This window comes from Armigeres subalbatus, chromosome 2 (genome assembly GCF_024139115.2).
Source record: "Armigeres subalbatus isolate Guangzhou_Male chromosome 2, GZ_Asu_2, whole genome shotgun sequence".
Lineage (NCBI taxonomy): Eukaryota > Metazoa > Arthropoda > Insecta > Diptera > Culicidae > Armigeres > Armigeres subalbatus.
This window is the reverse complement of record NC_085140.1, coordinates 58051079-58066645: the sequence shown is the minus strand read 5'-3', so window position 1 is coordinate 58066645 and position 15567 is coordinate 58051079. Positions and strand designations below refer to the sequence as shown.

At 35.3% G+C, this 15567-nt stretch overlaps 1 protein-coding gene and 1 long non-coding RNA gene across 3 annotated transcripts in view; one reads left to right on the top strand and one right to left on the bottom strand.

The window, feature by feature from the left end:
* The window catches only part of LOC134214431 (uncharacterized), a 481597-nt gene that overhangs the window by 451985 nt on the left and 14045 nt on the right, over positions 1-15567 (top strand). The gene's annotated exons all lie outside the window — the stretch shown is intronic.
* LOC134214418 (uncharacterized) lies at positions 13487-14387 on the bottom strand. Its single transcript, XR_009979780.1, has 3 exons — positions 14316-14387; positions 13835-14244; positions 13487-13546 (listed from the first exon to the last, which is right to left on the bottom strand). It is a non-coding gene; the product is annotated as an uncharacterized LOC134214418 (long non-coding RNA).

The window sequence follows — 15567 nt, the reverse complement described above, 5'->3', positions numbered from 1 at the left end:
GTTCGCTACCGATATTTGACTTGAGTAAAAAAGTCTTTGAGGTCATTGAATGTCTCATAAGACTGTCACTGTAGAACGTTGTCAGTTGCATTCTAGTAAAAATTCTGCTGAGGCCTTCTACACATGATGGTATAACTGCAAATATACATTACCAGGTGACAGATGATGTTATGTTGTTGCGTATTTGTATCAATGTGGTTCAACTTCAGCATAATTACTAGCTGTATCTGCTGTTCAATATAGTAGATTTTCTATGTTCCTTCCACACACACGAGGTGGAGAACAGCCTTGAAGAAATTTAAAGTAAATAACTAGAGTTTAGTATGGAGACATAATGAAAGCTCTTTTATTGTTTTGAACTGAAACCTATTAAATATTCCAAGCATTTTTTATCCGTATTTTATATCGATGAGATGCGTAGTTGGTGAGAACTACGCATGGTGAGAATGGGTGATTTGTCCAAACAAGGAAACTAATTATACTTTAAATGTTGTGGCGCCATCTCTTTCAAACAGCACCACCGTTTTAGTTTAGGTTCCCTGAAGACAAATTAGAAGAAGCACTCCGTTTAGAAATCTAAGACTTCCGTTTGATGCCAACATATTGAAAACCTATTGGAACATGAATTTTTGCTATCACGTTGAAATCTTGGGCAATGTTTTACCCCAATTCATAACTTCTTCAATACAAGGTTAAAAGACTATTATTCTTCCATTTACTTCCACTATTAACTTTTTTATTTATCAACAAGCAGATACGTATTTCGTTTCCTACTTGGAAACTTCTTCAGTGTTTGTTATCGACTGAAGAAAAACATTGCTCATTAACTTTAAATATGGTGTGTAGGTAGAACTGTAGGTAAAAATTAGGGCATGTCGCTTGTACCGATTCGTCGTCGTCCCGTGGGTAGTAATCTAAACAGCCAGGTATATCCGTTTCCTTGATCTTTGTTAAGTAAGTTTATTTGTTTTGTTTGTAAATTTCTAAGCTTTCCGCTACTTCAAGTTTCCAAGGATTTTGTATTTGTCTGAGAAGTGATATGTTGTCTTTGGTTAATTGATGATCTTCGTTAAATATATGTTCGGCTACTTTAGATTTGAAATGATAATGTATACCTTTTTCAGTGTCTTTGTTTGCTTTAGTTACTTCTGCCAAATGTTCTTTGAACCTCGTGTCTAGTGTTCGTTTTGTCTGTCCTATGTAGATTTTGTCACAGTGTGGGCATGATATTTTATAAACTCCAGATTTTCCTAATGCGTCAACGGGGTCTTTTGTGCTTCCAAGTAGTGTCTTCAGTTGGTTGTTCCTGCTACTGAAAACTAATTCGATACCATTTTTTCTAAATTTAGAGCGTAATGGTCTGGTTATATTATGGTCAAAATTAACGGATACTCGTCGCAATTCATTTGTTATTGGTGATAATGTAGTCAATGATTTTCTATACTGGGTTTTTCTATGTTTGTCTATAATAGCTTGAATAGTTCTGGTTGAGTATCCGTTTAGTCTAGCTGTTTCAAAAATGTAATTTAATTCTTTCTGATTCCCTGTGGCGCTAAGTGGAAAAGTCTCGAGCCTATGTATCATGTGTTGGAATGCGGCTGCTTTGTGTTGGTGTGAATGGTTTGAAGTGTTGGGTATAACTCTTTGTGTGTGTGTGGGTTTTCTGTAAATTTCAAAATTTATTTGGTTTGATTCTCTAACTATTAAAACATCCAAAAAGGGCAATTTTCCGTCTTTTTCTTGTTCACAAGTGAACTTGATATCCCTATGTGCACTGTTAATGGCTTCTAGGATTGATGGAAGTGCGTCTTTCCTAATGATGCTGAAGATATCATCTACGTATCTCCACCATCGCTCAGGAATGGCCCCTTTTTCCTTCAAATCCTTTTCAAGATTAGCCATGAACAGTTCACATAAGAAAGGGGACAGAGGATTACCCATTGGTGCTCCTTTTGTCTGCTTGTAGTATTCTCCTCTAAATGTAAAATAGTTCTCTTCTATGCAAAGTCTTGTTAATTTTAAATATGTGCGTACTTTTGTCTTCCAAGTTGCGTCTGATTTTTGTCTAAGTAACCAATCTTCCAACAAGACAATAGCTTCTTTTACGGGTACACTTGGGAACAGTGCAGCCACATCAAATGAAACCATTATCTCGTCTTCTTCGATATTTCCTGAGTTTTGCAATTTTTCAATAAACTGTTTTGTGTTTTGTACTTGTCTAGTGTCTGTTTGTGTATGTGTGTAGAGTGTTTGGAATTCTTTGACTAACCATTTTGGTATTTTGTGAGTACTACAAGCAGACAAAAGGAGCACCAATGGGTAATCCTCTGTCCCCTTTCTTATGTGAACTGTTCATGGCTAATCTTGAAAAGGATTTGAAGGAAAAAGGAGCCATTCCTGAGCGATGGTGGAGATACGTAGATGATATCTTCAGCATCATTAGGAAAGACGCACTTCCATCAATCCTAGAAGCCATTAACAGTGCACATAGGGATATCAAGTTCACTTGTGAACAAGAGAAAGACGGAAAATTGCCCTTTTTGGATGTTTTAATAGTTAGAGAATCAAACCAAATAAATTTTGAAATTTACAGAAAACCCACACACACACAAAGAGTTATACCCAACACTTCAAACCATTCACACCAACACAAAGCAGCCGCATTCCAACACATGATACATAGGCTCGAGACTTTTCCACTTAGCGCCACAGGGAATCAGAAAGAATTAAATTACATTTTGAAACAGCTAGACTAAACGGATACTCAACCAGAACTATTCAAGCTATTATAGACAAACATAGAAAAACCCAGTATAGAAAATCATTGACTACATTATCACCAATAACAAATGAATTGCGACGAGTATCCGTTAATTTTGACCATAATATAACCAGACCATTACGCTCTAAATTTAGAAAAATGGTATCGAATTAGTTTTCAGTAGCAGGAACAACCAACTGAAGACACTACTTGAAGCACAAAAGACCCCGTTGACGCATTAGGAAAATCTGGAGTTTATAAAATATCATGCCCACACTGTGACAAAATCTACATAGGACAGACAAAACGAACACTAGACACGAGGTTAAAAGAACATTTGGCAGAAGTAACTAAAGCAAACAAAGACACTGAAAAAGGTATACATTATCATTTCAAATCTAAAGTAGCCGAACATATATTTAACGAAGATCATCAATTAACCAAAGACAACATATCACTTCTCAGACAAATACAAAATCCTTGGAAACTTGACGTAGCGGAAAGCTTAGAAATTTACAAACAAAAAATAAACTTACTTAACAAAGATCAAGGAAACGGATATACCTGGCTGTTTAGATTACTACCCACGGGACGACGACGAATCGGTTCAAGCGACATGCCCTAATTTTTTACCTACAGTTCTACCTACACACCATATTTAAAGTTAATGAGCAATGTTTTTCTTCAGTCGATAACAAACACTGAAGAAGTTTCCAAGTAGGAAACGAAATGCGTATCTGCTTGTTGATAAATAAAAAAGTTAATAGTGGAAGTAAATGGAAGAATAATAGTCTTTTAACCTTGTAGCATTTCCCCTAAGACGCTCTAAAATAATTAATCATTCTTCAATACATTATAATGAATAAATTCTTTGAACAGTAAACCAATGTGGTAAGATGATGCATGGCACACTCTGGTTTTGTTCTTCATAAGAAATGCTAAGCCATGTTTTTACCAGTATTAAATATATCCGCATAACAATATCAATAGAATTAAATAATGTTCAATTTGTCATGCTATCAGTAATCTATGGTAAACTACGACGAGCAGCGATATCATTTGAACCTCGCTCCATGCCTCCCATACCTAGGTAGGTATATTATTCTCCACCCGCATCGCTTGCTGTCCGTTGCAATGTTTGCCGGCGGACTGCGATGATTCAATTTTTCTATCATCACCACTCATTGCTATTCATCATCGCATCCGATCGCAAATCTCCAAATTCTGCTGGAGATAAATCGAGGCCGATCCAAAAGCAGTACGAACAGTACAACACTTTTGCACACACCGGAGTCACTCACCACATGGTGATGAATCAAACCCGAAGCTAATGCAGTACGAATAAATACGAAACATATTCATACAGGATTCACTCGTCAGCTTTGGGAAGATGTAATTTGTGCGGTTCATCCGGGATGCATCATTTATCGTTCTTTTCCGATTCCGTTCGCAAAGTATGAGTGAATGCGAGATACTTGATGCGATTTCCAGTAACCCTGGTACCATGTACACAAAATATGATCATTTATGATTCATAGAAACTTTATTTGATCATTTGATCACGATTTTCGACGATTTATATTGACGATGAATTTTGGTGAAAAAGTACAAGGTTTAGAAAAGTGTCCCCTAGTACGGACCCTATTGCATTATGCTCAAATATGACTAAGTTCCTGTTACAAAAGTAAAGATGTCGTTTAAAATAGTTATATGTGGGTTATATTTTTCTCTTGCTTTAAGTAAGTTGTAGATATTAAAACGGGTTGGCAGAGCTTTTTTGACTCTCCAGAGATATTTCTTACATTACTATGTATTATTATCTTTATTATTGAGGTTTTCGGCCCTGGGCCGGTTCACCTCGTATTTCTTACATCATATACCCCACCTTTTTCTATATAATCTTAAATTTCGGTTTCTGCTTATTTCTGTGGCTTTCTTATACTTTAATAAGAAGAGAAAAATTGATTGAAGTAAGTTGTACAAAACAGGTGTTAATAATGACCACATGAAAAATGAAGTGTCGAACTAATTTTCCTCCCCTTATCCCAATTGACTGTGAGGGCGTGGCTGGCATCGTTATTGGTCTTGAATTAAAGAAACTCCGAAGCATGTACAGTGAGAATAGCTTTCTAGTCCCAAGAAAGCTATTCAATTGGTGAGCTGTGCATTATTTGTCGTTTCTCGGCCACAACTAGCAACTACGATGGGTACAATCAATCAAGCTAAGCTAAGTAACAAATTTTCACGATTTTTTTCCACCACCACCACAGAAACCACCCGCATCATTGCGTGTGCACGCTTCAATAATGGCACTGGCGGAGATAAGCGTTACCTACCAAATCGAATATTTTCCCTGAAATTGAATTAAATACGCCAAATTGGTCTGAGAAAAAAATCTGATTTCCGACAATTTTTGTAATTACTGGCCCACCAAATCGAATATTTTTCCTGAAATTTAATTAATACGCCAAATTTTTCTAAAGAAAAAAAAAATAATTTTCCGCCAATTTTAGCTGATGAAATATTTTGACTCCTTGAATTTCTGTAAGAATTTCTTCAAAAATTCTTCAAAAAATCTTTTCGAAAATCCTTCAAGATTTTGTTCAACTTTTGAAATTATTCCTGTAATTTCTTCGAAAATTTCTTTAGTAAAACTATTCTCTAGCAATCTCTAGCAATAATATAGGACTTTACCCAGGAAATTCGTTTCAACATCCCTCTATTCATTCCTTTGGATTTTCGGAAATTGTGTTGGAATATTTTGTTTTTTTGGAAAATGATTAAAGATTGAAATATGTGGAGGAATTCTCGGAAGAGATTCTAAGGGAAATTTCCAGGGGCAACTAACTCTAAACTTTCGACAGTATCCAAAAATACTAACAAATACTACACAGTAAAATATTCTGAAAATTAGCCACGACGGAAATCCTTACTGAATGTAAAATTTGGTAACAGAATGTGTACTAGATCATAATTTTCAATTTCTGTGATGTAAACGATAAAATCGTTGATATTTCCATTCAACATGACTTAATTTTACATGCGTCAAACGGAAACCTTGTTGTGCGAGAACGTCGCTGTCAAAACAAACCAAAACAAATCCCATTCCATTTCATGCAAATTGCAGCTGGCGCTTATTTTATTCATATAAGCATCAATCAAATTGAAATATTCGGATGTTTGTACAAAGCGGCCCTCATAACGCAGCATTTCATCGCTGTAACTCAATGATTTTATAACATCCCTTCGAGAAATCTGTGATGTATTCAGTATACTGAGTCTCAAACATTCGCGTCTCGAAGAAGTTTCCGTGTCATGTAAATTTAAACGATAACTTCAGTCTGATGAAGAATAATCAAATCGACAGAACGCTTAACTTGATACTCTTTGGTCGGCTCGCTTTCAAGAAGTTGAAATGTACGAGTGGCTAACGAGGTGGCCTCTCACTCTGTGGATTGAAGTTCGATTCCCATGTTGGTCGTATTTTTTTTTATTTTCTTATAAAAATATAAACTCGTAAATTACAGCACGTGTAAATTTAAAATAACCTATAACCTTACGTTGCTTAACACGGAGGTCAATTTGTTACATCTACTTGAACGGAAATTTACAGGTTTCGTTCGAACTGTGTAGAAAATACGTCAAAATTTATTGTTTCAATCAGATTTGTTGAGATAATAACAATGGCGAACTATTATGATTTCAACAATATTTATTAAAAAGAGCTTTTTCAAAATGCTCGAATGATTTACATATATACATTTGAAAATGACCTCAATAGATTTTGTGGGCATAATTTCAAATTAAACATGTTTCCGTTATAGTTACAATAGCCGTTTAATAAAGGTTAACAAATGTAACTCGAAAAATGTAATGTCGATTATAATTTGAGGATAAATTTATCCGATTGTGGAGCTGTTATCCAGTATTCCACGCACGATAATGGGGGCCGACGATAATCAATCACAATATTTGTCTTTTCATTATTATCCTGTTCCAGAATGAATGGGTGGAAAATAAAAGTGTCAAAGTGTAAGAAAGTGCAGTGACAAATTTATTTTCGCTCAATGCAGGACATCGTATACGCAAAAAGCTAGATAAAGTGGGATATCATTTTGAAGTTTAGTGTCACTAAATGAATCGCTTAGTCAGTAAATACTAGACCTGTTCACCATTTTCAAAAGTATTCCAGATTCAAAGTGCCACCCCTCTATTTCAATGAGTATCTTAAATGGAGTCTCCTGACCAATTTTCAGCCAAATCCATGGAGATTTAGAGGTGCATCAAACGAGATTTGTGATTTTTCAGACTTTCTCGTTAAAATATCATCTGAGTGTATCAATTTAACTTCACATAATAAAAGGATTAGTCGTTGATAGCTTCTTTAGACTATTATCTACCACTTTGTCATTGATTCTAGGATGACTTTTTATTAGATTTAGCTGAAAAAAATGCCATAAAACCAGGAAAATAATTTTAGGTGCTTCTGGGGGTAGTATAAATTTTCAATATGTGCACAATTCAATGTTTCCTTTCATTTCCTTCGAGTGTTGCGGAAGTTTCGTCCATACACTTTATTCTGAAAAATAAGCTTCGGCATGTAATAATGCAGTTTTCATAAAATACTCAACATTTGAATAGGGTAGTCAAGCAAGACCATTCCCTCCATACTAAAACAAAGTTGACCATGATTTATGAGCAATGTCATCCAGTATGCTCGACCCACTGATATGAATCTAGAATGGGCTATGTGGTAGTGTCAGGGCCTGCAGATCAAGAGGTCCACGGTTCGAGGCACCTAGCAGTTAAAGATATTTTATTTATCAAGCCAGGTGGCTAATTCCATGTTGTCGATAATCTGTCGCGGTCGGAAACTTCCTTTAAATTGAACGTGATAAAAAAAAATCTTATAAAGTTTGAAAAACATCTTGATTTATTGGTTATCCTATCCTTAGTTATTGTACCACACTCATAGCACAAACAAAACCGGATCGATCCTCCCATTAACAAACCATTACTTCACAATTGGTGGCATTATTATAATCTCAATCATTGAAGGTTGTTTGAAATTAGTCAGTGGCATGAGTGATGCAATAACTAGGAGGAGGGTATAGAATCACATTCAAATGTAGTTAACAACCCCAAAAGGTCATTGAAAACATGGCATTTTCCATAAGACTTGACAAGAAAAATCTTTATCGACTCGGCGCCTCGAACCGTGGACCTCTTGATCTGCAGGCCCTGACACTACCACATAGCCCACTCTAGATACATACCAGTGGGTCGAGCATACTGGATGACATTGCTCATAAATCATGGTCAACTTTGTTTTAGTATGGGGGAATGGTCTTGCTTGACTACCCTATTCAAATGTTGAGTATTTTATGAAAACTGCATTATTACATGCCGAAGCTTATTTTTCAGAATAAAGTGATTGTATTCACATTTCTATTCATTTGGAAAAGTCAATATATCATTGAAAAGCCAGTGCAGTAGTTACGTACTTTATATTTTACAGAAAATATGATAACAGCAGAAGATGAAACATACCCAGGCCAGGGTATAGGGCCAGTATAGAGCTTATTAGCTCATTGTTAACGTTATAAACGCATGTACAGCAAATGTAAATGCTTACGATTACATATTTTGGTTAAACAAAAATAATTGGGCATTTTGAAATGCACGGCTTGTTTTTAGTGTCAACAGTCGTCGGAATTTAGACAACTTTTTTTCCAAAATTAAAAAAAAAAACCTGCGCGCTTCATAAGATTTCTGGTAGGATAGTTGCCATTCATAAAGGTATGTTTTATTTTGTTTTTACCACGAATCAATCTGTTTTCATTCTGATTTTGGCTTTTGATTAGGTATTACAAGACATAATACCCACAGACAAACAGACATAACACTCGTCAAATTTCCATCGTTCGCTGATTTACTGGTCAATTTAAATAATCATGAGGTGGCCTATCGGTGACTAGTTGCGCGCGCATCGGATTTGTTCGAATTTAACATTTGCTCACTACCGCCATCTGGTTTGTGATTTGCCCAACTAACTGAAATCAACAGATGTCGTTAGTGTTTGAATGTCGATGAATTTGTTGAGTGAATGTTCAATGTGTTATGTCTGTTTGTCTGTGTATGGGAGGTTTTCAGAAATATGTCATTGAAATGTTTCTTCCAGTTTTTTCAATTCAGCTCATAGTTTTAGCTTTATTTAGGATAGTTTCAATCTAGTAATCCATGTGAATTCAATGTGATGAAATAATTGAATGTAAGTCGGAGCTATCTAGTGATAATTATTTGCAATATTTCTTCTCAATATTGTGTAATTTGTTGTCCGAAGTTTGAAACGTTGTGTCCGAAATATGAATCCAATGTTGCTGCTGTCCGGAGTTTGAGTATAACAGAAGCCGGACAGTTTTATTAATCGCAAGGATTCTACACAATAATTCGTACATGTTAATCCTGTGTTACAAAGATAAGCGATATACTTTATGATTGTAATGGTAATTAGAACGGTGAGACTTAAAATGTGTGTTAACAGACTGAGTTCATAGCAAAAAGTGCTTAAGCGTCCGAAGTTTGAATTTGCACGGTACTTTATTTTTTCTCTCTTTGCGCCAATAGTTGCGGTAGTGTTATTAGTTGCGAATCCCATATAAAACCTATGGGATTCGCAACTATAAGAACACGAACAACAAAATACCGCAACTATTGGAACAGTGCATCAATTATTGAGGATTGATTTCAGGTAACAAAACAGGATTATGTTACACGCTCTGGATAAAATTGAAATAATGAGCTTTCGGATGCACTCTCAAGGTAAGGGAAATAAAATATAGATTCGAAGTTATCGAAAAATTAGTATTGGAACGTGCTTAGTTCCTCCACTATTGGGTCTTTTACCCTACTATTGCGAGACAATGAGTAATATTTTCGCAAAGTCTAGAGTTACTTGCCCCTTGGGAAATTTTAAACATGAAATTTTCGAAAGAACCCTTGAAGTAGTTTCCGAATGATTCATAAAAGAATTTCTGAATGTATTTTTGAAGAGATTTCTGGAAGAATTTCTTAAGTCATATCCAAAGGTCTCAGGGAATTTAATAAAATTTGAAAGAATTCCTGGATGAAGTTCAAAGGTGTTCCAAGAATTTTCTCCTAGAGTTTTGGAAGGGATTTTTTAAAAAAGGGAGAAGTTCCTAAATAAAGAAAGTCATAAAAGGAATTCTTCTAAAAGAATTTCGGGAGATTTTTCTGAAACAATCTACGGAAATTGTATTCTTAAAGGAGTTTCCGAAGGATTTTTGATAGATATTTCCAAAGACATTTTCAAAGCATTTCTCAAAAGAAAATTGTATTGGGATTAGGTATTTCTTCGGAATATAATTTGGGAGTTCTTCCAGTAATTTCTCAAATTTCCTTCCAAATTTCTCTTGAGAACTTCTTCAGAACATCTTCCCAATGTTTCGCAATGTTTTTCTTCGGAAGTCCTTCCGTCGTTCGTCGTGATTTTTTCAGCAACCCTTCCAGAAAATCTTTAGACCATTGGGGATTTCTTTTGAAATTACTTCGGATTTTGTTTTGAGCATATTTTCGGGAATCTTTTCAGAATCATTTAGAAATTCTTTCAAAAATCTTTCGGTCATTTAATTTGGAAATTCTTTTGGGAATTCCTGCGAAAAAATCCTTTTTTTTCGAAATACCGTTAGGATATCGTATGACATTTTCGGTTGAAGCGAAAATTCCTTTAAGATTTACTATTCTATTCTTCAATAATATTCATCAAAATTCTTGCAGGAATTTCGGAAGGAATTTTATATTGTTTTGCTAAGGAATTTCTGGAGGAATTTCATAAATTATTCCTAGAGGAGTTACAGAAAGAACTTTTGTATGATTTTCTAAATCATTTTTGGAAGAAATTCCTGTTGGAATTTCCAAATGTATTTCAGGAGGAAATTCCGAATGAATTCTTGAAGCACAATTAGAATATATTTTTTAGTTTTTTAATGAATTTCTGAAGGAATTTCCTAAGAAATTATTAAAGGAATTCATGAAAGAATTTTCAATAGAATTTTCAAACAAAAACCTATTGGAATTTTCATATAAATTTCTAGATTTCTACATGAATTTCTTTTGACTCGTGCAAGAATCCTTCAGGAACAACCTTCGGGAATTCTTCCATGAATTTCTCCGGGTTTCCGATCGAAAATTTCAGAACAATCGTAAAACAAAATTTGAAATCGGAGTGTCTCCGTTTGTGGGCCGGGTTGCGTATTTCGCTCATAACTTTTTTTTTCAAGTCAACATTATGCAGTAAAATGAACACTAATGGAAAGCTACAGATCTTAGCCAACTGTTCTCTAAAGTAACTATGTTGTTTCGAACAAACGGAAAAAAGTTGCGGCTACTTTTATAGAGTGTTGATTTTTGCCCATGAATTGATTAAAAAAGAAAGTTTATTTCGGGGAACTGTTCCGTTTTCCACCTCACTGTACATATATTCATCGCATCGAGAAACAAAGAAATACAGTACCGAATTCGTCGCTTCTTTTTGCTAACATACTGCTCACTGCTGAAAAAAAAAAATACAAAAATAATAAACGAATAAAATACCTTTTCATTGCTTTGTTTTTCATGGGATGGAAATCGGAGCTATGAGTTGAATTCAAGGAGCAATAACCCTATTTTAGAAGCCTTCAGTGGCAAAAATGACAAAATAATGGTCTTCAATTCAAGGATGTTAACGATCATTCAATAATTTGCATTCGATCATTTAGTAGTTTGTCAATAACACATTCCAGAAGCTGAATTTTAAAATATGTTGAATGGTGGACTTCTAGTGTGAAGGTTTTTCTACAACTTTGCCTAATGGCTCGTTATTAGAATTCAACTAATAACGGAATTAGAGCGCTAGTTGCAGTATTGCGGATCTTTTCAAAAATTTCCATTCTGCGGATTCCGCAATGTTCTACCGCAAATGTCAAAGTTCTACCGCAAGCATGAAAATCATCTCAACACTGAAACAAAAAATTATTTATGTATGTTTCTATCAAAGAATGCTTTGAAATACTTTGTTTTGATGCTAATGCATAGTGTCATTTTCTGAAGTTGCTTCAATTTTTTCCTCAATCGTCAAAGTGAGTATTCATCAGTTTTATTTGTAAAATGTGTATTAATGATATTAACATTTGAAATAGATAATCCATGGCGTCGATCAGAAAAGAAGTTATGCATAGACATGCATCTTCAAATACTGTCATGCACTGCATGTACGGTTATTCCTTCGGATCAAAGAAGCTGGATTCTACAACTATTTCAGAGACGACCGACCTAGATGAAGCAAAGGATCTTTTCCAAAATCAATTCCAGGTGTCCATAAGCCTAGCATCGATTTCAAAAATTTTGCATGCTTCTGGATTCTCATGGAAATCACTACAAAGACGCGCTATACAGTTGAGGGAATCGGATATTATTAATTTTTATTTTGAACTGGTTGCTGTTGAATGGCAGATGCAAAAATTAGTCTTTCTCGACGAAGCATCTTTCGATTCACGAGACGTGCTAAAAAAACAAAAGGTTTGAACCCGTTGGAAAATGAATAATTTATAGTGGAGAATTTGTTAGAAAGCCACGAGTTTCTCTTTTTTTTTGGGTCAGCATGGTTTATTAGAATTTAATGGATGGCACTTTTTCGCACCAAAAGCTTTTTGATTGTTGCCAAGCTTTTGCTTTAAGTGGAAAAGTACAACAAATTTCTGGGTTTTATTCGGTGTGGATAATGGATAGAGCAAACATCCATTGCCATCGTGCAATTGTAGAGTATTTGTGCGGTATTGGATATTCATCCCAGCATATGCTCCCTTCTTCAACCCGATTGAATATCTATTCGGCTATGTCAAAAAAAATCTTCAAAGGAATTATAAGGAAAACAGCTCATCGCAGTTTAGTGTTGAAATCTCGCGTGGTTTGGATCACTACAAAAATCATGATTTCACAAAAATATTCAAAAAATGTGGCTATCGTTCGGGGGGCTATTTTGATCCCAGAGCCTCGGGCTGCAAGTCTCTTAAATAAAGACAAAAAAAAAATATTTTGATCCCAGTTTTGCGCTGAACAGTCCTTAGACAAGAAATTATTTCACAAATAATGTATAAACACAGTTTCCAAATAAATAAAATTCTATTATTCTACGTAACAAAGTTTATATATTTATTTGATTATAATTACTGGTGATCGATATCAACGTAATCAGTGACTTCTTCAGCTAACAAAGAAGAAAAAGAATTTTCAGTTGGAGTGACACTGGCATTCATTGAGGACAACATTGCTTGGAATTTAACCGCTTTTCTCTCCATTGCAGTTAACCTTGAGCCCATGGCGATTAATAATGTATTGGCATTGTTGTAAATAACTCGCAAAGATTTCAAATCCTCTTCGAAAAAGTCGACCACTTTGTTAGCAACTTTCAAATCCTTCATGCAGGATTCCAGCATTATTTCGTTTCAAAGAGGAATCGGGCGAAACAAATAAATCATGCTCAATGGAGGCCCCTCGGTTATAATTTGTTCGCGTTAATTTTCAGGCTGCTTCAAGACATATGTTGCCCATATTGTCCAATTTATGTCGTCCGATACGTAGTTCTCCTTATGAATGTCTTTCAATTGCTTTGTGGTATCAGACAGTAATACATTTGAAGGAGCTCCAGCACGGTCCTGCAGAGTGCGTTGAAAAAGTTTAGATTTAACCTTTCCCCATAAGTGAGATGTTGTTACAGATTGCGAGAACCTTGAACAAATAATAATACCGTCTTCGGGGGTGACAATGGGTCAAATGGGGGTGAGAATGGGTCACTGTTTCAACCACTTCGAATGTTTGTAGAATAGATTGAATTGAATGAGGACAAGAAGACTAAAATATAAGAGACCTTTTTGAACGATTTTGCTATCCGACCTCCAGGCTGCCGGTGAGAGCGATGACCCATTCTCACCCCCCAGACCCATTGTCACCCCCGATGGCGGTAGTTAAAAACAGTATATGTTTAAGTGTTATCATTATTGTTAGTGTTATAATTACCGGTAGATGATAACTGCGATTTCACGATCCATCCACCCGCGTAGCAATTTGGTATTTATTACTGATGGTAGAAAATAGCGCTTGGATACAGGATCAGATATCACTACAAATTTGTCAATATCATCAAACGTTGGTTTCCTATCACTGAAGCTAATTGATATTTCCGTACTATCTTCGGATACGGATAAAATAGCCTCATAGTTTAAAAATTTGGCACCAAACGACCAAATTTCATCAACCACTTCATCACATGCATCAGCTTCGATGCTGATCGATCCGACTTTATCTCCATTCCTTTGACCTTTGAAGTTTTTAGCGTAGAAACTAGCCTTTAATTTAAATTTTAAATTGCCATTTGATAGAATAGGACCATTTTCTCCCTTTCTTCGCTTCGATTTCGGCCGCATTTCCTGTATTATAAAGTAATGTTGTTTAAGACGGGAGAAATACTATTGAAAAATATATTTGTTACAATTGTTACCTCTTCAGTTTGATCCCAATCTGAATCGCTGCTAAAGTCTAACTCATATGAGATATTATTGCCTAGGTCTATGGACCGTATCCCCGACGAATTGTCGTCTACGATCAAATTTTCCATTGTTGAAAACTTTGATTAACACAGCAAAAACAGTTAGATGCCAAAATCTGAATTATGTATGTTATCATTATCTGAAACCGTTAGGCTACTATGATTGTTGTGATAATTTTTGTTTCAGTGTGAAATACAATTTGACAGTTGCGGTACTTTAGTAATTGAGCCGGAAATCGGAAAGTTTTCTCTAGAATAGCAATAACTCAAACTAAATGATTGGAATTTTGTTATCATTTAGTCTAAGTTACTGAAACTATAGCTATAACTCCGTTACTAGTGGAATTCAAACAACGAACCATTAGGCAGAGTTGTAGAAAAACCTTCGCACTAGAAGTTCACCATACAACACATTTTAAAATTCATTTTCTGGAATGTGTTATTGACAAACTACTAAATGATTGAACGCAAATTACTGAATGATCGTTTACATCCTTGCTTCAATTGCAAAATTAAAGTAAATTAGGCCGTTACAAATATTATATTGAAATTATGTTCTACTGCTCTGCGAAAGATAAAGGGGGGAGGGGAAAAAAATAAAAAAAACTCCTCGGATTTGTAGAAGAATGTTTTGAAAATCTTTAAAATTTCCCAATTTTTTGTTTGCTGCCCCCTCAAAATATTGTTTTTGGCCAAAAAATCTGAGCGCGGGAGACATAATTTGTTTTACATATTTGTATCGGCCTTATTCTTGCATGGGAAATAGCTGGTTGTCATGCCAGCGCGCTTGAAATACACGGGACGATCGAAACCTCTGCAATGGGTGAAGTTTGCAGCGGCCATTTAGGTAATTTATTGTCCCACTACCGGGAATGATAGACATTTTTCGTTTGTTCATCAAATTTACGTAACACGAACATTTCATCACATCACAAAGTACACTAAACGTACCAAATTACAAAATATATAACTCACATCTTTTAAATGATTTGCTTCGATTTCTTCTTCTTCTTCTTCTTCTTATTGGCATTACATCCCCACACTGGGATAGAGCCGCCTCGCAGCTTAGTGTTCATTAAGCACTTCCACAGTTATTAACTGCGAGGTTTCTAAGCCAGGTTACCATTTTTGCATTCGTATATCATGAGGCTAACAACGATGATACTTTTATGCCCAGGGAAGTCGAGACAATTTCCAATCCGAA